Here is an 11,734-nt window from a genome sequence, read left to right as displayed (position 1 = left end):
ATATGTGTGTGTGTGTGTGTGTGTGTGTGTGTATGTATATATGTATGTGTATAATATATAACACACATATATATTTCCACACACAATATATATGTACACACATACTCAGCAATTTCCAAACTTTAGAAAGCTATAGAATAACTGGTCTAATCCATTGATAATTTCTTGGTGTCCCATAAGCAACTTGAAAGAATCACAGAATGTGGGAGTTGGAAGAAAATTCAGCAGCCATCTTATCCAATTATCATTCAATTATTTTTCAGTATGTCCAACTCTTTGTGACTTCATTTGAGGTTTTCTTGGCAGAAATGATGATGCGATTTGCTATTTCCTTCTCCAGCTCATTTTACAGATGAGGAAACTAAGGCAAACAGGTGAAGTGACCTGCCAGGGTCACCCAGCTAGGAATTGTCTAAGGCTGGATTTGAATTTATGAAAAAGAGTCTTGCTAACATCAGGCCTGATGCTTTATACACTTTGGCATCCCCTAGCTGATCCATTTAATCCAAGCCATTCATGAAAGAAATCCTCGATATTATATTCCTGACAAGCCATCCTCCAGCCTTTGTGGAAGGCAGGAGGATAGATCCTTCCCCTCTCAAGGCAGACCATCCCACCTCAGGGCTCTCATCATATGGACGTTTTTCTTGGCGTCAGATCTTAATTTATGTCTTTGCAGCTTCTCCTGGTTGACTGTTTGGGGCCAAGCAGATCAAAGCTGATCCCTCCGCCAGACGACAGCCCTTCAAATACTTCAAAACATGTCGTGGACCTCCTGACTCTTCTCCAGGTTAACCCCCCCAACCAGCTCATTCAACCAATTATCATATGACATGGACTTGGGGCCCTTTATTAACTGGAATGTCTTCCTTTGGATGCTTTCCAGCTTATCAGTAACTCTTCTAAAATACAAATCCTGGAACTGAACACAATAGTTGTGCTAAATGGATTCTGAAGTCATTTGCAGCTCTGTGAGTTTGTCAGACTCCAGTGCTTACTAGCAATATACTTTGGACAGATCACTTAATCTCACTCTCTTCTGCCTTAGTTTCCTAATCTGTAAATTAGTGTTGATGACTAGAGATTCTTATCCAAACTGATCTCAAATGACTTCTGTAGATAATGGGAGAATGTATATAAAAGCATTTTGTGAATTGTAAGGCTGTTTGCAGATATGAAATGTGGTGATTATTTGTGTTATTATATCTTGTTAAGAAACATGTATTATACATCTATTATTTCTTTCTGGGGGGACAATTAGGTGGTGCAATGGATAGAGCCAGGAAGATCTGAGTTCAAATGTGATCTCAGACACTAGCTGTGTGACTCTGGGCAAGTCGCTTTAATGCTGTTTGCCTCAGTTTCTGCATCGGTAAAATGAATTGAGAAGGCAAATACCTTCAGTGTCTTTGCCAAGAAAACCCTAAATAAAGTCATGTAGTCAGGCATGACTCAATAACAACAATTTCTTCATTACCTTTCTCTGTTTTTTGAGTTCCCTGAGTTTGAGTTATACATCATTATTTTTTTTCCTTTGTCCCTTTATTCCTCCCTTTCTCCCTCTCTTTCTCCCTCCTTCCTTCCCCCCTCCCTCTGTCCTTTCCTCTTCTCTCCCTCCATCCCTTCCTTCCTTTCTTCCTTCCTTCCTTCCTTCCTTCCATCCTCCCTCTCTCCCTCCTTTCCTTCCTTCCTTCCTTCTTTCCTTCTTTCTTTCCTCCTTTCCTCTCTTCCTTCCTCCCTCCCTTCCTCCCTCCCTCCCTTGAATACCAGATTGATGAAAGAGGGGAAAGAATTGAGATGGGGAGACCACACAGAAGTATACTGCAAAAGCTAATTATGAGGGGATAGGACCCTATACCATCATGGTGTCAGTGGAGAGAAGGGGTATATGCAAGAGGCCTAGTGAAGATAAAATGGATAGGTCTTAACAACAGATCAGATATCATTATCATTACCACCATCACTATCATCATCATCATCAATAAATTTTTATTAAGTATCTATATGTCAGGCACTATGCTAAGTACTGATATAAGGAGGTGAGAGAGAGAAAGGAGTTGAGGATGATACCTAGATTTTTAGCTTGAGTGACTGAGTGAGGAGGATGGTTTTGACCTCTAGACTAATAGGGTAAATGGGAAGAGGGAAGAGTTTCGGGAAAAAAGAATGAATTCAATTTTGTTCATGTCAGATTGACTATGACATGTCCCCATTTGAGACATCGAGTGGGCAATTGGGTTAGGGCTGGATAAATAGATCTGAGAATTCCATGATAATTGAATCTAGAACTGATAAGATCATAAAGAGAAATAATATAATAGGAGAACAGATCAGTTTTGGGGAGATATCCAAAGGAGACTGAGAAGTAATCAGACAGATAGGAAGAGGAGAGAGGAGAGGGCAGTATTCTGAAATCCTAGAGAAGAGATATTGAGGAGAAAGTGACTGATTGTATCCAAAGGCATTGGAGAGAGCAAGAAGGATGATTGAAATCTGCCCTAAGGGATCTTTGGAAACTTTGGAGGGAGCAGTTTCATTTGAATGATTAGATTGGAAGCCAGACTAGAGAACATTAAGGAGAGGTTGAGAGGAGAGGATATCTGTTGTAGATAGTCTCATTAAGGAGTTTAGCCACAAAAGGAATCAGAGGTGTGGGGTGCTAGCTGGGGATGATGAATGGATCAAAGGAGAGTTTTTTGAGGACTGGAAAACATGAACATGTGTAGGGAGCAGGGAAGCAGGGGTATGCAGGAAGATGAAGCTGCTATAAGTCTAAAACACGTTTTATAATAAGGAGTCCTGAAGAGATCCTACAGGAGCACTCTGTACCCTGTTCATTTTCCCTTTCATGAATTCTCAGTTTCTCTACCTGTACCACCTACTGCAGGAAGCTGTCACAAAGCACCCATTGAACTGACTACCCAAATTTGCTGCTGACCTAATAACTCCCTCCATGCAATTCATAATAGCTTATGGGATGAAAGTCACTTAAGCTCTTATACAAAGTGTTTAGGACTAGAGAGTAAGAGACTGTGAACAAGCTGTACCTGATATCTTGGCATCAGTCTACAAATCTGTAAAATGGGAAAGTTTAAGTAAAATTTCCCAGCTCCAAATTTTCAGGAGGAATTTGAGGTTCCATGAAAAATATATGTCTTATACCAGATAAGAGTCTGATTTTCCACTTTGTGATATGAAGATATCATAATCTCTGCCATTCTCTCAATTGCAAGAATAATTCGAAGATACCCCCCACCAAATTAACCTCACTAAAACCCCAGATTAAAAAAACGAAATAAAATCTCCCCCCTGCCAAAAACTAAAACTATAAATGGAGCCTTGGGACACTTTTTTCCCCTTTAACAAAATCAGTTCTGTTATGCCAAAGCATTGCAACTAGGATTATCATAAATGGGCCATTTTGCAAATTTTTAAGTGGACACAGTCCCCAGTGTGGAGTAGACCAGAAAAGAGACAAGATACTTTCCCAAGTCCTTCTCCCTTCCTAGTGCTGAAAAGAAGACTGGTTTGGAATTCTGTGGAAAGAGCTGCTTGCAGAGGGATTGGGTTCCCTCTTTTTGGAAATCTGCAAACAGAGACTGACCACTCATAGGGTATGTTATGAAAGAAATTCTTTTTGGGGTGGATTAAATGGTTGCTGAGAGCCCATTCCATCTCCAATTCTGTAACTGTGTTGAATGGTTATATTCAGATCAGCCATAGAGATAACTGGGGTAAAGTTGGTAATTAATTAATCATTCAACTCTTTGTCTTATGCTGACCACATTAGATTTGTCTGAACCTGTCCCCAGGTAAGCATAGGACCTTCAGAGGACTTTAGAAAGAGATAGGCAGGGGTAGTGCACTGGAAAGGCTCCTGGATCTAGAGTTGCAGATCTGAGTTTGAATCTCAGCTCTGGCACTCAGTGATCTCGGTCCCTCTGCAGCTCATCTCCCCACCTACTTTGTTTTAAAGACTTGTTCTCTCTGGAGAAAGAGATAGACAGAAGCATAGAGACAAAGACAGACAGAAAGAGATACAGAGACACACAGAGAGAAAGAGACAGAGAGAGGAGAGATAGATACACACAGAAACAGAGACAAAGAGACACAAAGAGATACAGGGAGACAGAGAAAAGAGAGAGGAGAGAGAGAAAGACAGAGGGAGACAGAGATACACAGAAAGACAGAAAGAGGAGAGAAGAGAAAGAGAAAGAAAAAGGAAGAGAGAGAGAGAGAGAATAAAGAAATATAGAGACAGAGAGAGACAGAAACAGAAGGGGGAGGGAGGTTTGGTCTCTATTTTGCCAACTAGTTGACGGGGTGCATAGAACACTAGGCCTGGAGTCAGGAAGCCTTATCTTTTGAGTTCAAATTTGGCTTCAGACTAGATTCTGGGCACATCATTTCACTCTGTTTATCTCAGTTTCCTCATCTGTAAAATGAACTGAAGAAGGAAACGGCCAACCACTTCAGTATCTTTGCCATCCCACTGGGGTCATGAGGAGTTGGACAGAAATGAAAAGCAAATTTTCTCTTAGCCTGACTGAAATTCCCACTGTCCTGGGGCTCACTGTATTGATTAGTGAATAGACATGATCAGCTTTAGCCCTTCTTCAGCTCAGAACTCTTGAGTTTTGATCTACCTGTCTCAGCCTCTCTAGGAGGGCTGACCCACTTGGAGCACTTCCCTTCTTTGTGAAACATAGGAGTTCAACCAGCTGCCTTTGAAGTGCCTCCCATTTCTGATGCTAAGGCCTAACCTATGATTATCAGAGCTTTTCAGTGTACAGGGAGACAGAGAGAAAAGATAAAGAGAGGAAAGAAAGAAAGCCAGAGGGAGACAGAGATACACAGAAAGAGGAGATAAAAGAAAGAGAGAGAGAAAGAGAGAGAGAGAGAGAGAGAGAGAGAGAGAGAGAGAGAGAAGAGAGAGAGAGAGAGAGAGAGAGAGAATAAAGAAATATAGAGACAGAGAGAGACAGAAACAGAAGGGGGAGGGAGGTTTGGTCTCTATTTTGCCAACTAGTTGACGGGGTGCATAGAACACTAGGCCTGGAGTCAGGAAGCCTTATCTTTTGAGTTCAAATTTGGCTTCAGACTAGATTCTGGGCACATCATTTTACTCTGTTTATCTCAGTTTCCTCATCTGTAAAATGAACTGAAGAAGGAAACGGCCAACCACTTCAGTATCTTTGCCACCCCACTGGGGTCATGAGGAGTTGGACAGAAATGAAAAGCAAATTTTCTCTTAGCCTGACTGAAATTCCCACTGTCCTGGGGCTCACTGTATTGATTAGTGAATAGACATGATCAGCTTTAGCCCTTCTTCAGCTCAGAACTCTTGAGTTTTGATCTACCTGTCTCAGCCTCTCTAGGAGGGCTGACCCACTTGGAGCACTTCCCTTCTTTGTGAAACATAGGAGTTCAACCAGCTGCCTTTGAAGTGCCTCCCATTTCTGATGCTGAGGCCTAACCTATGATTATCAGAGCTTTTCAGTGTACAGGGAGACAGAGAGAAAAGATAAAGAGAGGAAAGAAAGAAAGCCAGAGGGAGACAGAGATACACAGAAAGAGGAGATAAAAGAAAGAGAGAGAGAAAGAGAGAGAGAGAGAGAGAGAGAGAGAGAGAGAGAGAGAGAGAGAGAGAGAGAGAGAGAAATATAAAGAGACAGAAACAGAAAGGGGAGGGAGGTTTGGTCTCTATTTTGGCAGCTAGGTGATGGGGTGTATAGATTATATAGTCCAACACCCTATTTTAAAGAAAAAGATACAGAAAGTGAGTCAAATGACAGGTCCAAGATCACACAAGGAACTGGGGATAGAACGAGGATTCAAACTTAGATCTCTAATTCCAAACTCCATCCTCTTTCTACTGTTCCCTTGTGTGGATAGTATTTTAGTGATCACATAAGGCACAGAGACTTTTAATCAGTTTTTATTGCTATTAACCAAGTCCCTCTCAGCATCCCAAGGGATGATCTTATAAAGACACTTTCTTAAAACATCTCCTTTTCCTCAAGTATCAAGAAAGCCAGCACTGGCCACATGTGGCCAGAGACACATGGGAGAGACTGATTCCTTTATAAAAGGTACCACGTTCCTCTACCTATTGAGGGGAAACAGTGTGGAGAATTTCTCCTACAACAATTGGTTGTTATCATAATAACAGCTTAAACCATAATCCACACTAGAACAGCATAGAAAACACAGAGCTCTGGAGGCTTCTGAAATTAAACCACTCGTTCCCAGAATGAAAGAATTCTCCCCACTCCCATCCTTCTAATCCCCAAAACGGCCTCGACTCCCCTTTCCAGAGAAAGCCAATAGCTCATGTTGGAAATGTGTGCTCTAACGGTTTACTTGGAGCCCCTGGAAGTTTCAGAGCTCATCTCCATTGTGAAATAAGGAAGAGAATTCCACTTCTACCCACTGACAGAAATACATTCTCACAGAAATACATATTTCCTACTTAAAGTAGATTTATGAAATCAACAGCAGAGTCCCTTGGGAAGAAGATGAGGGTGTGTGTTGGGGGGGCATGCTGGTCAATTCTTCACTAGCAAGGGGTAGGAAGGGGTTGGATCCAAGAGGGGACACGTTTGCCACACTGCCCCTTGCCTATGGGGCAGCCCAAGGAACCCCCCCCCCCCCTTGAGCTCTTTCAGCTGGACTTCATCCAGAAGAGGAAATGCAAGGCTGCTTTGAGTGCGCCAGCTGGGATTTGTCTCCCTGAGGATGCTTATAGAGGAATTCTGGAAAGAGAGAAGAGGAAGAAAAGGGAATCGTTGTAGTGTTGTTAGATACACAGCTTCATATACTATAACTTCTTCTCACCCATATATGTACATATATACATACATATCCCATACTCCCCCTCTCCCCCCAGATCTGTACTTGAAATTACCACGTGGGAAGTTTCTAGTTTGGAATTTCCTTTCACAATGTAGATACAGCTGATATGCAGCATAAAGTCTTAGAGAGCTTTCTAGGGGTACCCAGAGGGTGTGTGTGTGTGTGTGTGTGTGTGTGTGTGTGTGTGTGTTAAACTCAGGTATTTGTGATTACACATCCAACACTCTTTCTACTATATCAATATGCTGCCTGGCTCCCTTTCCCTTTCTCTCTTCCTCCCTTCCTCCTTCCCTCTTTTTCTTTCTCCTTTCTTTCCTCCTTTTCTCCTTCCCTTTCCCCCTCCCTCCCTCCCTTCCTCTCTCTCTCCTTTCTTCCCTTCCTCCCTCCCTCCTTTCCTCTTTTCTTCCCTTCAACCCTCCCTCCCTTCCTTCCTTCCTTCCTTCCTTCCTTTCCTAGCACAAAAGAACGTTTACCTGCCATGAGTCATACAGTTAATTTAAGCCAGAGGATGGATTGGAACCTGGTCTCCCTGACAGGTCCTGTGATTCTTACACCATGGTGCTCATCAATGCTTTATCCAGAGAACTGATGTTAAGATTATAGCTTTAGAGCTAGGAAGGGCCTTAAGCAGTTCAACCTACTCATTTTACAGATGAGGAAACTGAAGCTGAAAGATGTTAAGTGATTTACCGAGGTTCATATAGGTTGTAAGTGAGAGAGGCAGGCTTAGAAGTCAGTTCCTTTAACAGCAAAGGCAGAGTTTCTATCATTGAACCACACTGCCTTTCAGTGATGACAGCTCACATTTGTTTAGCTTTAAGGTTTCCAAAGCCCCAGACAGCTCTACCAATTACCTTTATTGACATGATCTTGGAGAAGAAACATACTTCTTGATCTTAAGTTTTCAGAGCAGGGAGCTTGAATAGCATTAACCCATTGGGACTTAGAAAGAAAACTCTTGAAAGCTAGTGAGTGTCAGAGGCTACTTGAACCCAAGCCATGGAGAAAGGCACATGGAGGTGACTCACCTTGTACCTGCAGGTGAGGGAGCCTGCTGCTCCAGGTGGCTGGCAGGCACCCCTAGGACATGGGCTCACACCAGCCTGAACTTGGACTGGCAGTTCTGATGCTCTGAACTGCTCCTGGGGAGCAATTGGGTGTAGTTACTAACATAGTCCTGGGGCAGCTTTCTCCGGAGCTTCTTTAGCTGCAAGGACAAAAAGAAGGGAAATTGAATGAAGGCTAGGTGTCCCAGTGGGCTGATTCTCACCTGGAAAAGTGGAAGTGGCCAGCCTCTAATTAAGGAGAGACCCATGGGCCTCAGCTTTCTTTTTGTATCTGCCATTGTCCCAAAGAGCTCAGACTCCAGTAGAGAGCATAGGAGAATCAGAGACAGTAAAAATCTGCTGTATGTGTCAGAGAAGATGTTTCAGTAAAGTCCTTGCCATTTTAATTATCCTGAATAATAATATTCAGATTTGGATTGAATTTAATTTGTGTAGGATTTTAACAGGTGATTCATCTTCTGATGAGACAGATTTTTTTAGTATCACACCAAATCCCAATTTCTCAGAGATTGAGTGCCTCAGTTTCCTCATTTGGAAAATAAAGTAGTTGCACTTTTAAGGTCCATTCCTTAATTTAGGGACCTGAGATGCCACTTAGTCATTTTCCAGATGGGGAAACAGTTGATCAGAGAGGAAAAGACTGATCCTGGTCATATAGATAATAGGAGACATAATCCGAACCTGGGTCCTTTGACTTAGAGACAGTGATAGAGGGAAAAGAAGGCTGGATTTGGAGTTAGAGGACCTGAATTTTAATGGCTCGGCCACTTACTATCTATGGAACTTTGACAAAAGTTTGACAAATTTTCACCTCCACATCTAAGTAATAATATTAATAAGGAGCATTTAATAGCACCCAAAATACTTTACAAAAATTATCTCATTTGATCCTCAGAACTTTAATAGGAAGAGTAGATGCTCTTATGATTCTAGATGAGAAAACTAAAACAGACTTAGGTTTAAGTCATTAATTAAGTCAATCTTAGGTTAAATGACTTAGCCAGGGTAAAACAGCTAGTCTATAACAAGAATTGAACTCAGGTCTTCCTGACTCCAGTCTCTTATCCTTTGCATCACCACCTAGCTACTTCTAAATGGAGAGATGGAACTGATGGCTCCTAAAGGATTTTCTGACTTAAAAATCCATATATCAGGACAACTTCATAATATAGTGGTAGAGCATCAGCTCTGGAGTCAGGAGTTCAAATCCAATTGATCCTGTTCAAATATTTTCTTTCTGTGTGACCCTGGGTAAGTCACCTAACCTTGATTTCTCCCTCCCCTACCTCCATTCCCCCAATACATCTATGTTATTATGGCCCCATGGTTCTTTCTGCTGTAGTGGAGAGGGGAGAAACTTTAGAGATTACCTATACCATCACATTTTAAATGCTCCTCATCCCTAATTTTATGGGGAGGGAAATGAAAACCAGAGAGGGCAAGTCATTTGCCAAATATTACTTAGATAATAAGGTCTTCAACCCTATTCACTTCTTCCCCCTGGTTTGATGTCAAGAGAAGAAGGGATGTTTGCTCCAAGTCTGTGCTGAGGTCAGAGCCTATTGACATTAATGGACGTGGGGAAAGGGGTGAGTCTGTTTGAATGGTGAGGATTAGGTCTAAGAGCATCCTTTGCTAAGGGAGGAAAATCTCCTACCCCTGCTTCAGCTTTTACTTACTCAGATGAGCCAGACACTGGTGTATCTCTTGGAACCCTTGGCTTGGCAGGCCTCTGGAGGTGGGCTCCCTCCTCCTCCCCCTCACCAGGCTGTGGGTCCAATGCAGGAGGGAGCTCCTATTTATAGACCAGAACTGGCCCAGGAGCTCTGTGAGTCCCACGGTTGTTGGTAGTTCCCACACTCGGCAGCCAATGGCTGGGGAAAGGGAGACAATGAAACAGGCAGCCATTTAGCTATGGTACACTGAGTCCCAATGCCCCGAGGGGAGTTACCTTCTGCTTGAACCAACTGGTGGAGTGTGGAGTGGTGGTGATGGCCTGGGGGTGTGGGCCGCTGGACCTGGGAAAGGAATGACCTTCCAGCTGAGTGTCTTCCGATCGATGACATTCGGCAGCCCCAGCATGTGCCAGGCTCGGGCAGCCACCACGGGGACATGTGTCAGGTGGGAAAGGGAGGATGAGGGAGTCCAAAACCACTTGGTTACTGAGCGGGCGAAGCTTGAGCTCTACCCGTGTGACCTTGGTAATAAGGAAGCCTTTTTGGGGCCATTGGACCTGGCAGTGGAGCTGGAGTCAAAAGATGGGGCTTTGACTTAGTAAAAGAACGGATGGCTGGCTAAATTCAGGATAGGATTGTAGACCCAGAGAAGGGACGACTTCAGTTGACATATAGTTCATTTTATAGAAAAAGAAATAATCTCATTGCTCCTCACAACCTTCATGGGAAAAGTCGGTGCTCTTATGATCATAGATGAGAAAACTAAAACAGACTTAAGTTAAGTGACTTAGCCAGGGGATAAACAGCTTCTCCCAAATAAAATTTGAACTCAGGTCTTCCTGACTCCAATCTCTATCCTTTTCACCACCTTGCTACCTCTAAATGAAGAGGTGGAACTGATGATTTCTAAAGGATCTGCTGACTTAAAAATCCACGTACAGAAGGGGCAGCTGAGGCCCCATGGCCACACACAGGTAATAAGTAGACACTGGCTTGTCTGACTTCAAACACAGTACTTTATCTACTGTATCGTGATATTTCATTTTACAGAGGATGGGACATAAGGAAAGAAATTTATTAAGCACCTACTATATGCTAGGCTCTGCTTTGAGTTTAAATCTCATTTGATTGTCACAACAACCCTACAAGATAGATTTTAGTTATTATCCCCCCCCCCTTTTTTTAGCAGTTGAGGAAACTAGGGACATCTAAGTGTGCAGTGGGTAGAGCCCTGACTGTAGAGTCAGGAGGACTGAGTTCAAATTCAGCCTCATATACTTGACACTTACTCTGTGTGACCCCAATTATCTTGCCAAAAAAAAAGAACAATTGAGGAAATTGAGGTAAACTGATTTGCCCAGAATCCCAGATTCTGGATATGAATTCAGGTCTTTCTGACTCCAGACTCAGTGCTCTACCCATTATGCTACCTAGCTGCCTCTAGGAAAGAACAGCAGCTTTGGAGTCAGAGATGATCATATCACATCTCCTTTCTCATGTTTGCTGATAGTAGTTTTAGTCATGTTGGATCCTCTATGACTCTGTTTGGAGTTTTCCTTGCAAAGATACTTCAGTGGTTTGCCATTTCATTCTTCAGCTCATTTTATAGATGAGTAAACTGAGGCAAGCAGTTTTTTTGACTTGTCCAGGATCACACAGCTAGCATCTGAAGCTGAATTTGCACTCCAGTTCTTCTTGACTCCAGGATGCTTTATCCACTTGATGGGGTCACATGAGGAGGATGAGGAGAGCAAACAGGTACAGAGATTGTGAGGAATCACAATGAGACATTCTCCTTACCAAAAGGTTCCTTTATTAAAAAGTAAAGGTCTCAGACAAAATCCAAATGTGATTTTGTGCCATATTTTGAGAAGGGGCAATTTTTATAGACAGAAGGAGGTAGGGAGGAACCCGGAGAGAGTTGGGGAGATAAGGGATGTTTTGAAGGAATCCAGAGCAGCTGGGAAGATGCTTCAAGGATAAAATCAGGAAGGAGTGGAGAGAATGCTTGAAGGATAAAATCAGGGAGGAGTTGGAGAGATGCTTCATGGATAAAGACAAAGTCAGGGGAGAGCTGGAGAAACAAAATCAGGGGAGATTTGGAGAGATATTCTTAGAGTGGATTAAAGAATTTTT

General features: G+C 42.7%; 1 long non-coding RNA gene across 1 annotated transcript; it reads right to left on the bottom strand.

Annotated features, from left to right (window-relative positions):
• Positions 1–5,922: 5,922 nt before the first annotated feature.
• Positions 5,923–9,687, bottom strand: LOC127558180 (uncharacterized). Its single transcript, XR_007952730.1, has 3 exons — positions 9,602–9,687; positions 7,884–8,062; positions 5,923–6,755 (listed from the first exon to the last, which is right to left on the bottom strand). It is a non-coding gene; the product is annotated as an uncharacterized LOC127558180 (long non-coding RNA).
• Between the last annotated feature and the right edge of the window lie 2,047 nt (positions 9,688–11,734).

The sequence above is a fragment of the Antechinus flavipes genome, chromosome 3, assembly GCF_016432865.1.
Source record: "Antechinus flavipes isolate AdamAnt ecotype Samford, QLD, Australia chromosome 3, AdamAnt_v2, whole genome shotgun sequence".
Lineage (NCBI taxonomy): Eukaryota > Metazoa > Chordata > Mammalia > Dasyuromorphia > Dasyuridae > Antechinus > Antechinus flavipes.
Note: the sequence above shows the minus strand (reverse complement) of the source record. Positions and strands in the feature narration are given on the sequence as shown.